Source organism: Rhea americana, unplaced genomic scaffold, assembly GCF_003343005.1.
Source record: "Rhea americana isolate MKP2758 unplaced genomic scaffold, rheAme1 scaffold_2, whole genome shotgun sequence".
Lineage (NCBI taxonomy): Eukaryota > Metazoa > Chordata > Aves > Rheiformes > Rheidae > Rhea > Rhea americana.
The window spans coordinates 11939444-11954315 of NW_028186149.1; positions in this window are offsets into that span (position 1 = coordinate 11939444).

A 14872-nucleotide genomic window follows, 5' to 3' on the forward strand; every position below is an offset into this window, starting at 1 on the left:
TTGGCTGCTCTGAACGGCATATAATAATGCTGTTTGAGTTTGTGGGATTAGTTTGATATTCCAACTAAAATGGCTGTCATCTAGATAGAAACTGCAGTAAAGGCGAAACACACAGTGGCGCTGATAGGAGACTAATCTTTATTTCATGGTCCTAGTCTTGTCTGGGTTACAGATACATGAGCCCAGCACTTTGCAGAATCAAGTGACACTCAAACATAATGCAACTGAGCACAACCAATTTGAGCAGATTCGTTAAACCAATGTGGTGAAGGCAAAGTGAAACCGAGCTGCTTCATGGCCCTTACCAGATATAACATAAGCACTTAATCTTCCCTAAGGAGAATTTCAAGTGTGTTAGGACTAACAGCATTTGAAGTAAATCCAGTGTTGTTTAAATGTACCATTTAATGAAACTTAACAAAGATCAGCTGAGTAAAAAACTAAAAGAAAGAGCTAACTCTTCACAAATTTACAAATGCACTGCATAAATCAGCATGCATTTGTGCAATTCATTCACAGGAAGAGAAAAATGTTTCTTGTAAGAGAATATAGGTGTGGCTACTTCTATATACTAAAGAAATTAGGAAAAAAAAAACTGTTGATGCTGTTCAGTTGTTGTGTTTAAAGTAATAATTAGTCTGGTGTCAAGTTCGAATAATAACTATTACTTTCTTCACACAGATTTTCTGTCTTGAGAGACCAGTTTTCAAAACCTTTCCAGCAAATCTATTATATTACAAGTATTATTCCAGCAGAAGAAACTGTTAAAGGATAATCAGAAATACTGAGGCGAGTTCACTAGAAGAACCAGAAGATACTGGTTTTCCAGTATCTTTTCAGGACTGGGCTTCAAAAATGACAGTCAGCCTTTCTCTTATTGTAAAGGCTAGAATTTTGCCAACTCAGATGTTCCTAATTACATTTGAAAATGATGCAATTGGCAAATGCTCAACAGCCTTGGAAATTGGACCCAGTGCATTCAAAGTGAAAATACAGGCATAAGCCTTTTACACATTCCCCATACAGACATTTCTTGCTGATACCCTCTATTAGAGCTCTTTTTTGTTCTTAAAAAACCCACAAGGTTTCTTTCATCATTAACAGCAGTAGCAGTTTTGTATCTGCTACTGTTTTGAATTTTCTGTTTTGAATATTCTCAGAAGCTGGCTGGTCACTCCACAGAGCCTGCACATACCCCAGACTCTGCCAAAGGATTAACTTCCTATGCAGTTCAGCCATTTGCCTCCATTGCATGTTAGATGCCTCTGCTTACTTTATTTGAACTCCAATGTTTTTTTTTTTTTGTTTGTTTTGTTTTGTTTTTTTTTCCTCTTTAGGTTTACTAAAAACAGCTTTTGGACTAGAAGAAAAGCACTTATATTGGAACAAATAATTGGATTCCTTTCACTCTGAACACCCATAGTACCACATCCCAGACGTCTCAATACTGAAGAGCATTCTAAGTCCTAAATATGGATGTAAGAACATATCATATATAAAAAAGAACCTTACATCTGAAGAGCTTTAATACTGTAAAATAAGGCACTCAAAAGTTAGGTAATGAAGAATTAAATTTGCCTGTGCAACTTTGATTTGGCCTGGATATGACTATCTTTCACAAAAATCTTTAATCCCGCCAGACCCTGTTTCATTTAGTGCACAAAAATCTACAGCCTGCTCAAAGAATGGGTAGCTTTTTATTTGTTTTTAATCTTCTTTATTAAGTGTACAGTCTCCTGGTGTTATTTATTGCCCATTAGCCAGTTCCTTCCCAGAACGTAACTTTGTCATGGAGTTTTACAAGTTTAGCTCCCTAAAATATTGTGGTGCTCACATTTGCTCTATGATACGCAGTAGTGCTACAAGTAAGATGTACACCTATGGGTGGAGGAATAAGAAGTATTTACTATTAACAAACTCCAGCTTTTCATTTCCTTCCTTTCGAGGGTTCACATCTGGTATACCAATTCACGTTCTGCTTCTAAACAGTTTTTCTTAGCTTAATATATTATTATTCACAGAATTATCCTGGCATCGTGATAAATCTTCATCTACTAACACAGCTTTGCTTAAACCTTGCTGAGATGCTTTTCACCCTATGTACATAGTTTGGTTTCTCCCACATAGTACTGAGCTAGTGCATATATTTATGCAATGTCTTTTCCAAACCAGAATAGGTGAAAGCTTTGTTTGAGAACATGCTGGGACATCTTGTAGCATTTAAGCATTAGGTAGCAACTGTTAAAGAAATTTGGAAAAGTAAATATAAAAAGCATTTGAAGGTCAGATGGTCAGGAAGCTAACAGGAGATTGACAGGCACCACAATGTAGGACAACAAAAAGAGCAAAGGGAGAGGGTTGCCCGCTGCAGCTTGCTTTTTGAAGATGGAGACAAATGGAAATGATTAATGAATGCAGACACGAAGGACACAGCAGGTTCTGCAGAGTTTTGAACTGCAGTGTTGTGGAGTGCCTACCTCTTCCTAAGGCAGGATCAAACCTAGAGAAACAGCTAGTGGGGAAGGGGAAGGGTAGCGGAATGACATTTCACCCAGAACAACACAATTATCTTGTTTCATCTCTGCCAACAGGTATAGTGGAACGTAAGCTCCTGGGCCCAAAGTGGAGTAAATCATTGTCTCTAAAAAAAGATGGACTGCTTCCTCATGAGGTGGTGTATGGACTGGCTGCTCTCCATATGGAGCTGGAGGAGTGCTCAGAGAAACAACAGAATGGCCAGTCCTTGTCAGGTGGAAGTCTGCTCCCAGGAGTACCAAGCAAACAAAGAAGAGAGAACAGAACTGTAAAAATCAGCCTCAGCCTGGATAAAAGCACAGACTGGAAAATTATGCATTAAATTGTAAAAGCTTCTAGGAGAATGATGTGATAAAAATCCTCAAGAGAGATCTGCAAAGAGACTACAATCAACTGAGTGGTATACTCTAGGTAATTAAAAAAAAAAAGAAAAGAAAACAGAATCTGGTCTTGATGAATGACTTGCGTGCAGGATCAAAAGCTGCTTTGTTAGGACCTCCGGCAACATCATCACTCCATCTTTCAACACCTCTTTGGTTGGCATCATATCAGCAATATCAGCCCTGAGGTTGTGTAACAACGTAACGATGCAACCCTTAGGGTTGAAGGTGGAGGTACTGGTAGGATGACAAAGTCCCACCACCCACATACAGGTAAGAAATAATTAGGAATAGGTGAGGCTGTACTCAAGCACAGAACATTAAAAATACTGTTTATTAACAATCAACAGAACCAATTAAACTAAATCTACATAAACTATTTAATTAAAACAGATTAGGAGGCCTAACATGACCTTTGTGATCTTCCAGTCTGATTTTGTGTATAATGGAGAGCAGATTTCCTTGAATTAGTTCCTGTTTGACCTAGATTGTATCATTTTAAGGGGGAAACATCTCATCTTGAGATATATATCTTCATCAGAAAGCTACCATAATTCTCGGTAACACTCTTAATCCTTAGTTAGGGTTAACTATGAATTTGTCTGTCTTAAGATTTCAGCTCTTGGATCTTAGCCTGATGATAGAATTAAGTCATCTGTTTTTAAATGGATGTTCCCTGCATAGAAAGATACTTAAAAGTTGCTCATTATCTTTCTCTTTGATAAGCTAAATAGATTGAACGCCTAGAACTCCATGTTAGAAGAAGAATATCCTAATCCTTTAATCCTCTCATGACTCTTCTATTAAACCACTATAATTTTCATCATTCCTTCTGAATTTAGAAGACAACACCTGCGTACAACATTTCAGTTTGCCATCAGTGCCAGATACAGAAGAAATATAAGCCTCTCTATTCCATCTCAGTATTTTCCTGCTTGGGCAAACAAGGGTTAGACTAAAAAGGGGTAATAAAATTCCCTCATTTTAGTGGCTGTGTCAGACAAGTAGTTGCTGTGATCCATTACAGTGCCCAACTCCTTTTCAGTGACTGCTTCCCAGAAGAGCACTCTCCATCAGATTTGGTGGACACATGTTCCTCTTTCTAGAACATGTGTTATGCTTATTAATCTCTACGAGGCATTCACACTCATTTTGTAGAAGAATAAGGCAAAACGGGGTGTATCAGAGGTAACTCATGAAGTATTTATGAGGAAGGAACTGAGGGCAGGACAGAACTCCTGAATCCTGTTCTGACACTGGTAATGCACGTACACATTTGAAGTCAAACAGCAGAAGCCATGCCCTGACGCATTGTTAGCTGATGGATATAACCTTGGTATCAGACTGAATGCTGTCATTTCTTTTCAGATGCATTTAAAATTAATATCATTCTGTTAGTGAAGTAAAAGAATAAGGATGAACCATTTAGCCTAACCTTCTCCTGTCAAAGGAAACTACATCATATCTTCTCTTTCTTAAATAATCACACATTAACTTAGGAAATAAAACTACAGGCTTCCAATTTCTCCAAGCAAGAGTTGAGGAAAATACAATCAAATTGAAAATATAGACAAAGGAAAATACTATCTTGGTTAATTCCTGTCATTTTATACAATGATTTTTATTGAAATAGTGCTTTTGAGTCTCTCCTCTGTCTCTTACTGTAGGGAGTAGCCACGTTCTTCTGAATCACTCTGCGAGTGTTGGGTTGAGYGCCCCACTTGCTGAACCAAGCAAAAGAACAATTGTAATAGAAGATCTAACCTAAGACTATATAACATGGTAAGATTCATTTCTTCATTCAGTGCATCCAGTTAATCCAGTGCATCAGATAGCACTAGCTCTGACAGGCTTCTACTGTAAAATACTAACAGGCTGAAATCTAGGCCAGAGCTAGGGATAGTTCTTGGGGAGCTATCTGGATTTCCTGGAGGGCAGGGTGTGGTTCTGTACATGGGAAGTAAACACCAGTGATTTTCTGTTAGTAGTAATTAGATGCAGCTTAAATTTCAYTAATAAGAACTGCTTATGCATACTGGAAAAAAGGGAGTTTATCTGACACTGGGATTATTACACGTTGCCAGCTTAACGTCTTACAGTGTTTATTACCTTTACTATTTTGAGATTAGCACCTGTAAATGTCCAAAAGCATGTTCACATTTTATATTCACATTTTACCAACACATATGAAAAAAAGTTCCTGCCGCTGAGAGTTTACAACTCAAAAGAGAAAGAAATCTCATGGTAAATCTCCAAATTAATTCGCCAAGTTTGCTAATATTTTGGAACTACTTCTCTTTGCATTCTCATTTGTTTTTATTAGCCTTAGTTATTTTGATTTTGATGGCTATTATAGATAAATTGATAAGAAAAGGGAAAGAAGTAGGACAACCTTGATAAAATATATGCTGCAATTCTAGCTAACATTCATGAAAATCAAGTAATAAAAGCAGAAAAAAATGGTTAAAAATGACTGCTAACTTGAATTATTTAGATAGCAGATATATATATTTATATAGCAGATATTCTAAAATTCCTATAGAACATCTTAAAGGGTTTTTGCTCCCTTTTGATGTTTCATAGCAGATATCATTGTGACTTTCCAGCCTGACCTATTACACACTACAGGTGATAGAATTACCTGCAATGATTCCTACATAATTTCTGGTGGAGCTAGAAGACTTCTTTCAGAAAAAAACAGCCGTCTTCTTGATTTAAAGATATCAGGTGACAATGAATGCCTCACAAGCCTATGGTTGTTCCAAGGTTTAATTTTTCTAACTGTAAATTTTGTACTTTTTTAAATTTCAAAAATGTCCCATATCTTCAGCTTTCAAACACTACATTAAAAAAAAAWGTCTGCTAAGATGAAGATTTCTATGATCACAACCATTCTTTTTACTTACGTACTTTCACGTAAGTGTGAAATTCTTTAATGGATGAAAGAGAGAAAGCTTTTAAAACCTCTTTGGTAAGGAGGGTTTCCAGATCCCATACCAACCATGCAGTGCTATTTAACCACGGTCAGTTTGTCAATGTCTGTTTCCTTGTGCAGGTGTCAGAGCAAGACATATTCCCACCAAGGGAGTCCCCACCTCGAGAGTGTGCTCCCCGCCRTTTATACACCCAAGGATACTATTTGTGCTCTTAGTTCTTTCTCCCTGTCACTACTTTTCAAAATTTCCTATAAATATTAGCTTGCACTTAACTATATTAAAGTGCACTTTGTTCAGGCTAGCTCATCTCACCTAAGATCCTGGTAATATTGTAGTTTATCAATCCTTAGTATGTATCATTTCAATGAGTGCTATTTCTTATGCAGATACTATACGAGTTCTTAGRCTCTTACAAACTTTGAAACTAACTAATGCAAGTTACTGGCTATGCAGAAATACCTCTGATATATTAATAAAGACAAGTAAACAATAGTCCTGAATCTTTTTTTTTCCAATTTAAAACATAAAGTATCTACCTAGAGCTAAAGAATAATATTGCCAGACACTGAAATGTAGTAAAATAGAATACAGAAGAATATTTAAGCAAGATTCTTCTTTATTTTACAAAGCATCAGGGCTTCTTTGCATTTAAATCCATGCAAACATTTTTTTATTGTGGCAACATGTGTTGACACCCTGGAGTTCAGAGTGTTCTGCAAGGGGAAAAAACAKTTTGACTGGAGAATATCTTACCTTGCAACAAAATAGTCACATTATTTTTACAGTTAATTATGTCTACAAATTACTTGGCATAGATTTYGAACAATGAGAAAATTCTTAGATACCTTTTGGCAATCTGCAAGCAGAGAAAGAGGCAAAATTATTTGCTGTGTCTAGTTTTATTTATTACAAAGAAATTATTCCACTAGAGCAGACATACAGCTTAATATAAAATAAGAGAGAGTAAATAAACAGAACTAAAACACATGGTAGCAAATTCTGAAAAATATTTGGCTAGAAATGAGCCTTGCTCTCTAATGTTGGATAAACTCTTTCCTCTTCAATGTATGAAGGAATGTTTTATTAAGGGAGCCCAACCTATGTGTAATAACCATTAACAAAAAGATACTAATATTACTTCCTACAGAGAAGACCACACCCCCTACAAGAAACACATCCATTTCTGCACACCCACAATGTTGACGAAGTGTTGCCAAGGACTACTTTTTGGCTTACACAACAATTCCTTAGAAAAGGACAGTAATCTCCAGAAAAAGCAAAATGATTTCAGCAAAATGCCAGGTTGGAGACAACAGATGCTTCTTCAATACTTTGTCATAGGTAGATAAAACTTCTCAAAAAGCGTGAAGTCTAAATGTATCAAATTACAGTTTTCTAGTTTATACAATTTCTATTGGGGAAGTATTTCTATTTTCTGCACTGGCCATCTGAAGCACCAGCAAGCTCCTYCTTTATCTTTTTTTTAGTTTACATAAAATTAAAGTGCTATCTAGTGATTTTAATCTACTAAGCAGAAGTGCTGGCAGACTTGTAGGAAATTAAACGCCCACTATTCATCAGGCTGATCTGCCCAGATTAAGATAATGGCAAGCTCTGCCATCTTGATAGTCTTACGGGAAGGAGTTACTGTAACATCAGTGTAATATCAGTGATAACTAAATGTTTAAGGTTGTGTTGAAATCCATACACAAAGCAGCTTTAAAGTCTTTTTTTGAAAAACTCTAAGGAGCTTTAACATTGGACACTACCACATATAGCAGGCAATGAAATTTCCATTAAATTTTAAATAATGCATTTGCAAGTTTTTGCAAGAATGCCAGTTAGAATGCCTTACTTTTGAGTCTTGTTTGCCTCATTTTTCCTTAAATAATTTAAGTTTTGCAATTTCAGTCTTCCAAATGTTTGATTTCTTTCTCCTGCACACATACATACACTTGCTGAGATGCTAGACACAGACCACTTAAATGTGTAAGTAACCATTTCTYTTTCCACAGTATAGCAAGAAAGCTGCACTAAATTTAATTGCTACAACTTCAACAAGGGCAAGAATGAAAATCCAGGGAACTACAGGTCTGTCAGCCTAAGGGTGTCAACCTGAGGTTGGATTTTTTGGAGCAAATACTCCTAGAAGCCAATTCCAAGCTCCTGAGGGACACGAGTGTTTGAGAACAGCTCGTGTGGCTTTACCAAGGGCAAAGCTTTGATGCGAAGACTAGCTCAGCGAATGAGGGGACAACAATGGATGTTGTTTACTTTGATTTTAGCAAGGTCTTCGACAACATCTCCCACAATACCCTTAAAGACAAATTGGTGAAATATAGAGTGGATAAATGGCCCACAAGGTGAGTGGATAATTGACTGGGCTGGTGAGCACAAAGGATGGTGATCAGCCCTGCAAAGACCAGCTGGTAGGTGGTTACTAGTGGTGTTCCTCAGGGATGATACAGAGGCCAAAACTGTTAATATGTTTATTAATGACCAAGAGAAGGGGACAGAGTGTGCTCTCAGCAAGCTGTTGTCACATATCATTTGGCAGGGGGTGGGAGGGTRTTCAGTATTCTGCAAGGTAAAACTGCTGTTCAGAGAGATCTTGACAGCTGGAGAAAGGGGTTGACAGGAAGCTCATGAAGTTCRACAAAGGAAATGCAGAGGCTTTGCATCTGAGCTGGAATAAGCTCATGCAACATCACAGGTTGGGCAGAAAGCGGAGAGAAAGCACCTTTACAGAAAAGGGATGCTGGCAGACAACAAGTTGACCTTAAGGTAGCTGTGCACCTTTGCCGTGAAGGAGGCCAATCTCATAGGGGCTATATTAGCAAGAGCGTAGCCAACAGGTTGAAGGAAGTGATTATTTCCCTCTGTTCAGCACCTGTAAGACCACATCTGGATGCTGTGTCCAATTTGAGCTCCTTAGTACAACACATTGACATATTGGACCGAGTCCGGCAGAGAGCCACCAAGATGATTAAGCACATGACACATGTAGAGCAGCTGAGAGAACCATGTTCAGCCTTAAGAGAGGCTAAAGAGAGATCTCACTGATATCTTCAGTTACCTAATGAGAGGGTACAGAGACGCTTCTCAGAGGTGCACRTGGTAACAGACAAGAGACAATGGACTCATTGAAAGACAAGAAATTCTGATTAGTTAGAAGGACATTGTTTCACTATGAGAGTGGACAAACATGGGAGCAAGTTGCCCAGAGCAGTTAGAGAATTTCTCTCCTTGGTGATATTCAAAACTCAGCTGAACAAGACCCTAAGCAACATAATGTAGTTGGACTTACTTTGAACAGCTGTTTGGACTAAACAGTCTCTAGAGATCTCTTCCAAACTAAATTGTTCTGACCCTAGGAATTGTAAAGATGATTTCTTTTCCTTCCAATATGTATATGGAAAGACTGTAAATGAAATGTTACGTGAGGCTGGCAATGACTCCTAAAGGTAAGCTTCCATAACTTTTCTTCTGCAGGAAAAGCAGTAGGTACAGCTCTGCACTGTCCTGAAATCCTGCTCTGCAGAGGCTTCTTTTGAATGGAGCCCATGAGCCTAAATATCCAAAATACACTGACAAAGTAGGTCAACTTTCAACAGCTGGCCCTCATTAGGAAGTACTCTATTTTTGTTTTTTTTTTGGGGGGGCAGCCTGTCTGCACTGCAAAATTGAGGATGAAGCAGAGATCCCTTAGCTAGTAAGTCTTCAGAAATTAGTGCAGTACAGTRTCATGAGAAGGTGCTTGTGTCTAGATGTAGTAACACAGCTTTGTGCCTGAGTTAATTAGCTAAGAAGCGAGATTTACTGRCTCAGGTTCCCGCCACTATTCTGAAGCAGGCTTGACCAGCCTCTGCTCAGTGGTTTCTTTACCACACTCATTTGTATGGTGACAATCTTAGCTCTATTAATATCAATTGCAGAGGCTGTAAAGGAGATTCATCCTGGGACAGCCCATTGGGAGGCTGGTATGTTTTCACATGAGAATTGTTTCTTTTTCCCCTTGTTTTATTTCTTAAACTAAGGACTTTTTACATGAAAGCTCCAAATGAAGCTTGTAAAGAAACTCAAAAGCTAGAGCATTACAGGATGAAAATTTCATTTGGTCTTCTTACGTATCTGCAGTATAACATAGGCTTTAATTTCATTTTTTCTAGGTCCTGTCCTCTCAGAAAAAAAACAGGACTGATGTGTGTACCCAGTGCGTGTCAATATTATCCTTTCTTTTTTGGGGGGGAATTTGAAGATGTTAGAATGGAAACAGATTAGTTCCACAGTGAGAATAGTTCTAAGYTATCCCTGGAGTTCTCTGCCACAGATGCTGAATATGTCACTCAAGCTTCTCAGAGAGAGACACAGTAAGTCTGCATTCCTCATTTGCTGGGTGCTCAACTTAATATATCTGGAATCTGGTATCTAGAATGATATTGAGCATGGGGAAGTTAATCGTGAACCTAACTGAACATAGTTAAGTCTGAACATATGATGCTGAGCATCCTCAAAATATGCRGCTTTGGGTGTCTCACATGGAACATTCTAAATTCATAGATTTATTTAATAAATTTTGCTTTGGCAAACTTTTTTCATTTTCCCACCTGTATAATGGAGTTAGTACCTTCTTTCTAGTAAGTACCTTAATGTTTGTGTACCTCTCAGATTCTGTAAAGAACAGTAATCCATAAAAAAGCCCATGAAAATTACTGTCCACTGAGTTGCAAGACATTACAATCATTGGGAGTACATAATAAGATGTAGTGTTCATCCTGAAATGTTAATTAATACTCAACTTCATTCAGTATGATCCCCACTTTATCCATTAAAGCRATCACCCTAGGCAACAGAAAACACAGACAGTAACGACTATAAACAAGATCCACTAAGGAATGATCCTGGAAACTACCCATGCTGTTCTTGCATTGGCATTTTGTAAATTTACTTTAGGTGCTTCCCTAAAAAATCAGCTCTGTGTATGCCCAGGTCTGGGTACAGTTTGGAAGGAGTGAAATAGCTTAGCATTTACTTCATGCTTACACTTAGCTAGATGAACAAAARGCAATCCTGTAGCAGAGGTCTTGGACAGCCTGGTACAAAAGGTATCCTTAGCACGTGCATAACAAACATCAAAGACCCAGGCTTTCCACAAAATATAGCAACAGGCTTTCTCTAAAATGTGATGGTACCTATGCGAGTCTTTCATATGGTAGCATATTGTGCTATGCTCATGTTCAACTCCTTCCTTAATTAAGGAGATGTGGGTTCAAACCCAGATTTCCCTGCCACAGACAGTGTCTCATACCACTCTAAATATTCTACGTTGAGTCAGATCACATTATGCATTTTTCACTGTGCAAAAGCCCAACATAATATCAGGCCAAAAGCAAAAAAAAAGGTACTTCCTGAGTAGCTGAACAAAGTATGTCTGCAGCTGTAATGCAACCACACTGTGTCTGAGACTTGAATTAGTATTATTTCCACTCAGCGTTACTTTGTGCTGTTTAAATGCATTAGCCTCTTTGACCTAGCTTGGCTACCACTTCAACAGTTTAGATAGCATTTCTTTACTGGTGAAGAACTTATGCTGGGCCTGGGGATTTTGAAGAAGTGCAGGGGTTTTGAGGGCTGTAACTGCGGACCTCTGAAAAGTTAGCTCTGAATAAACCTTAAGCCACCCCGCTTTTTGATGTTTTGTTGTGACCTTACTGTTTCCCCTCTCAGAATCAGTTTTAGATCAATACTGTGTTTCTAACTATACTACCTTAGGTGATTTTGTCCTAGAGAAAAATCAATTACTTCTTTCTTATCCTCTCCTCTACTAACACATGTCAAGACTTCTTAGAACTGAGACATTACTTTACTGAAATTGTGTTCACTGAATCTTAYGACGTTCAAAATACTGTTACCAATTAGTGGTCATCTGTTTTAAGAACAAGCACCCATAAGTTTGGTTACTTGAATCTAATTGGGAATTGCTTTACCATATTAATGAGGCAATGTAACTACAGTCAAAGTGAGTCATTTTTAAAAACATATACAAGAGCTTTCTGCTTTATTTTCCAGGTAAAAATCATTGTACTGTAAGAAGAAACAAAGAAGTCTGTAGATCTTATCTCTCTTCCCATATAGCCACTGGTTTGTTTGATTTGGAGTACCAGGTTTTCTCGGGCACTTTGTTCAATGTGAATCTTGAAGACGTGCAGTAAATACTGTCTACCTTCACATAATGAAACTGAGAAAAATWAAAAAAAAGTAAAATATTGATTCTTTATTACTCTTTATTTCTCTTTCCAGTAAATTCTTGGGACCAGATACACCCTACCTTCTAAAAATATTTTTTTTCTTCTTCTTCCATAAATATTTTCTAACTTCAATTCCTTTCCCCAGCTGAGTTGTTGCCCTTTCAACCTAATCAAGAAATAGTTTTYAATTGTTTAAAATGATACAACAGCAAAGATCCCAGAGCACTACCATACCACAACTCCAAATGATGTTTCCATTATTGCAGCTCAAGTCAGTAGTAGCTTGCAGGAAGGTTTCCTCCAAAATTCTTTAGTGCTGACATGGAATAAATGTTTTCATTCATTACTGACTCTCTAGTGGAGAACTTGCAAGTTTACACAAATCAAAGTTACTGGGATAACTTTGAACAAAACAAAGTTTGTGGGTTTTTTTGTTGTTTGTTTGGGGGGTTTTTTTGTTTGTTTGGTTTGTTTTGTTTTTTGTTTTGTTTTTTTTGACCAGGGCAGTTTCTTCTAAAAGACAAAGTCAGTTTTCTGGCAATACTATGTTAGTTGTAAAAGAGTTGTAAAAAAGAAACGTCCTGGTTAAAGTGTTATTATTTATACAGTGTTCATAGCTAAGGTAAACAAAAGACTCTGGGACTCGCAGCATTTCTGTTAAGACATTAAATTAATACTCAGCACACATTTATTAGTTGGATCTTCTATTATTTTATAATTGTGCGTTCTAGTGATCCTGTTTTTACCGGATCCACAATGTGTTTCTGGTGTCCTTTTATTGTCCCTCCTGTGCCCTAGGAAGTTTTTGTATTACTGTGTATCATTATTTTGTTCTTGTGACTCCCTAGACATAACATTAGGAGGTCATCTTCCCCTTTGCTAGGAGAGAGAATGTGTTTTTTTTCCGTATGTAAGCACTGAGCTTCACAAAATCATGCTGCACATCGGTTTGCAACGACAACAAAAACACTGTTGCAAACTGAAAGTAAAAATAGCTCAGAAACCCTGAATTTCTACTAATAGCACTGATCAGAAGCTCTACTAATGACTTTTAGAGATACACTTGCAATCTATAACATTTGAGTCAGCTACTTACCCAGTATAAGCGAAAGTAGTAATACAGTGTGTACTTCACCCCTTTGTAACAATTTTATGTTACAAAGGAAAAAGGTACCCTCCCACTAATGATCAGGTGACAACCTATAAGGCTGAATTTGTTCTTCTATCATCCTTAACAGACTGTCACATTTCCTCTTTTGGTAGCAAAGTTTAGAAATAGAAACAAAATCTTGAGGCTTGAATTAGGATCTGAATTAATTAATGCTGTGTTAGTCTAAGATCCAGTCTAGCGGAGGTGGAAAAAAAGCAAGCTCTAAGATAAGTAAAGTTACAGAAAGTCTTCAGTCAACATATTCCAAACTAAATTCCCTCAAATCTCAATTACCATGGAAACTGCTTAAGCCACCAAATTGTTGAAATATTTTCTCTTGACAAAAATGGGAGCAGGGCCAGAAATTACGGGACTGTGCATAATGGGGACTGTGATCTTTCATCTACATCTCCATTAATCAGAAATAATCTCAATGAAGCAAGTGAGTTACAGAGTTAAATTAGTTTACAAGATGGGAAAAATGGGTTTGAGATGCTGTTTAGTTCAGGGTGTTTCTATGTCTATTTCCATGATCTTCATGTGTTTATATTAACACATTTATTTTTCCCTTTTTCTAGAAAGAGAAACCTAGTAACACAAAATATTAATTGTGTAATAAAATTAGCAGGCACATTCCAGTTTTGAGGCACATCTTGAGAAACTTATCAGTGCCACTGAGGCTCAGAACTTTGCAATTTGAGATTTAAAAAGACCTCTAATTCATCCCAAGCCTCCAATATCCTCAGTATTCAAGTTCTGAGTATGCTATTTACTGTGCGGCAACACTTGTACATCTTTGAGATGGAAAGCCAGCTCAGGAAATAAATCCCTACTTCCTGTTGTACACAAATTAAAACTCTGTAATTAGTTCTAGGGGTTTTCGATTTCATTTTAATAGTAACAATTCTTGGAAGAATAATTTGCAAGGAAGTCACTTTAAAAAAATCCTGATTCCTTTATTTAAAGAGACACTCCTCCAAACCTAAATCACTGGTGCTGTGTGAGTAAATACCTACATGTGAAACGTGTGCGTACAGGGAAAAACTAGGTGGTCGTGGCGTTAACAAAATTTGTATGTATTAATCAGCGTGCCACGTTCGCTCAAAGCTTTCTGTTTTGACATCGTTAGGCTCAGTCATAAGCTACACTGCARTAATGCTTTGCCTCAAAGACCTCTCATTTTACCTCAAGGCTCCTTGCGTGCTGAGCGGCTGTTTTACCCGTTTCGCAGCCGCCGCAACAGCTCGGAGCCGGGCCCGAGCGGGCGCCGCTTGAGCGCATCTGCGACTCGCAGGGCGGCGGCTGCCGCCGGGGCCCGCCGCCCCCCTCCGCCGCGAGGTGCCGCGGCCGTTGCCCTGACAACGGGCRGCCGTTGGCCCAGGGCGCTGCCGCAGCGCGAGGCACCGCCCCCACCACCAACGTCCTCTCGAAAGCGCCCTCTGCGCATGCGCGCGCCGCGCTGCCTCGGCGCCAGGGCGCTTCCCCCACCCCCCGCTGCCGCCTTCCGGCTGGTCAGGGCGCAGGCGCGGGGCGCGGCCGTCCGGCCGACGGGGTTAGAGGTCAGGGGTGAGGGGTGAGTTCCTGCGGCGCGGCGGGGCGGCATGGCGGGCGGCGGCATGGCGG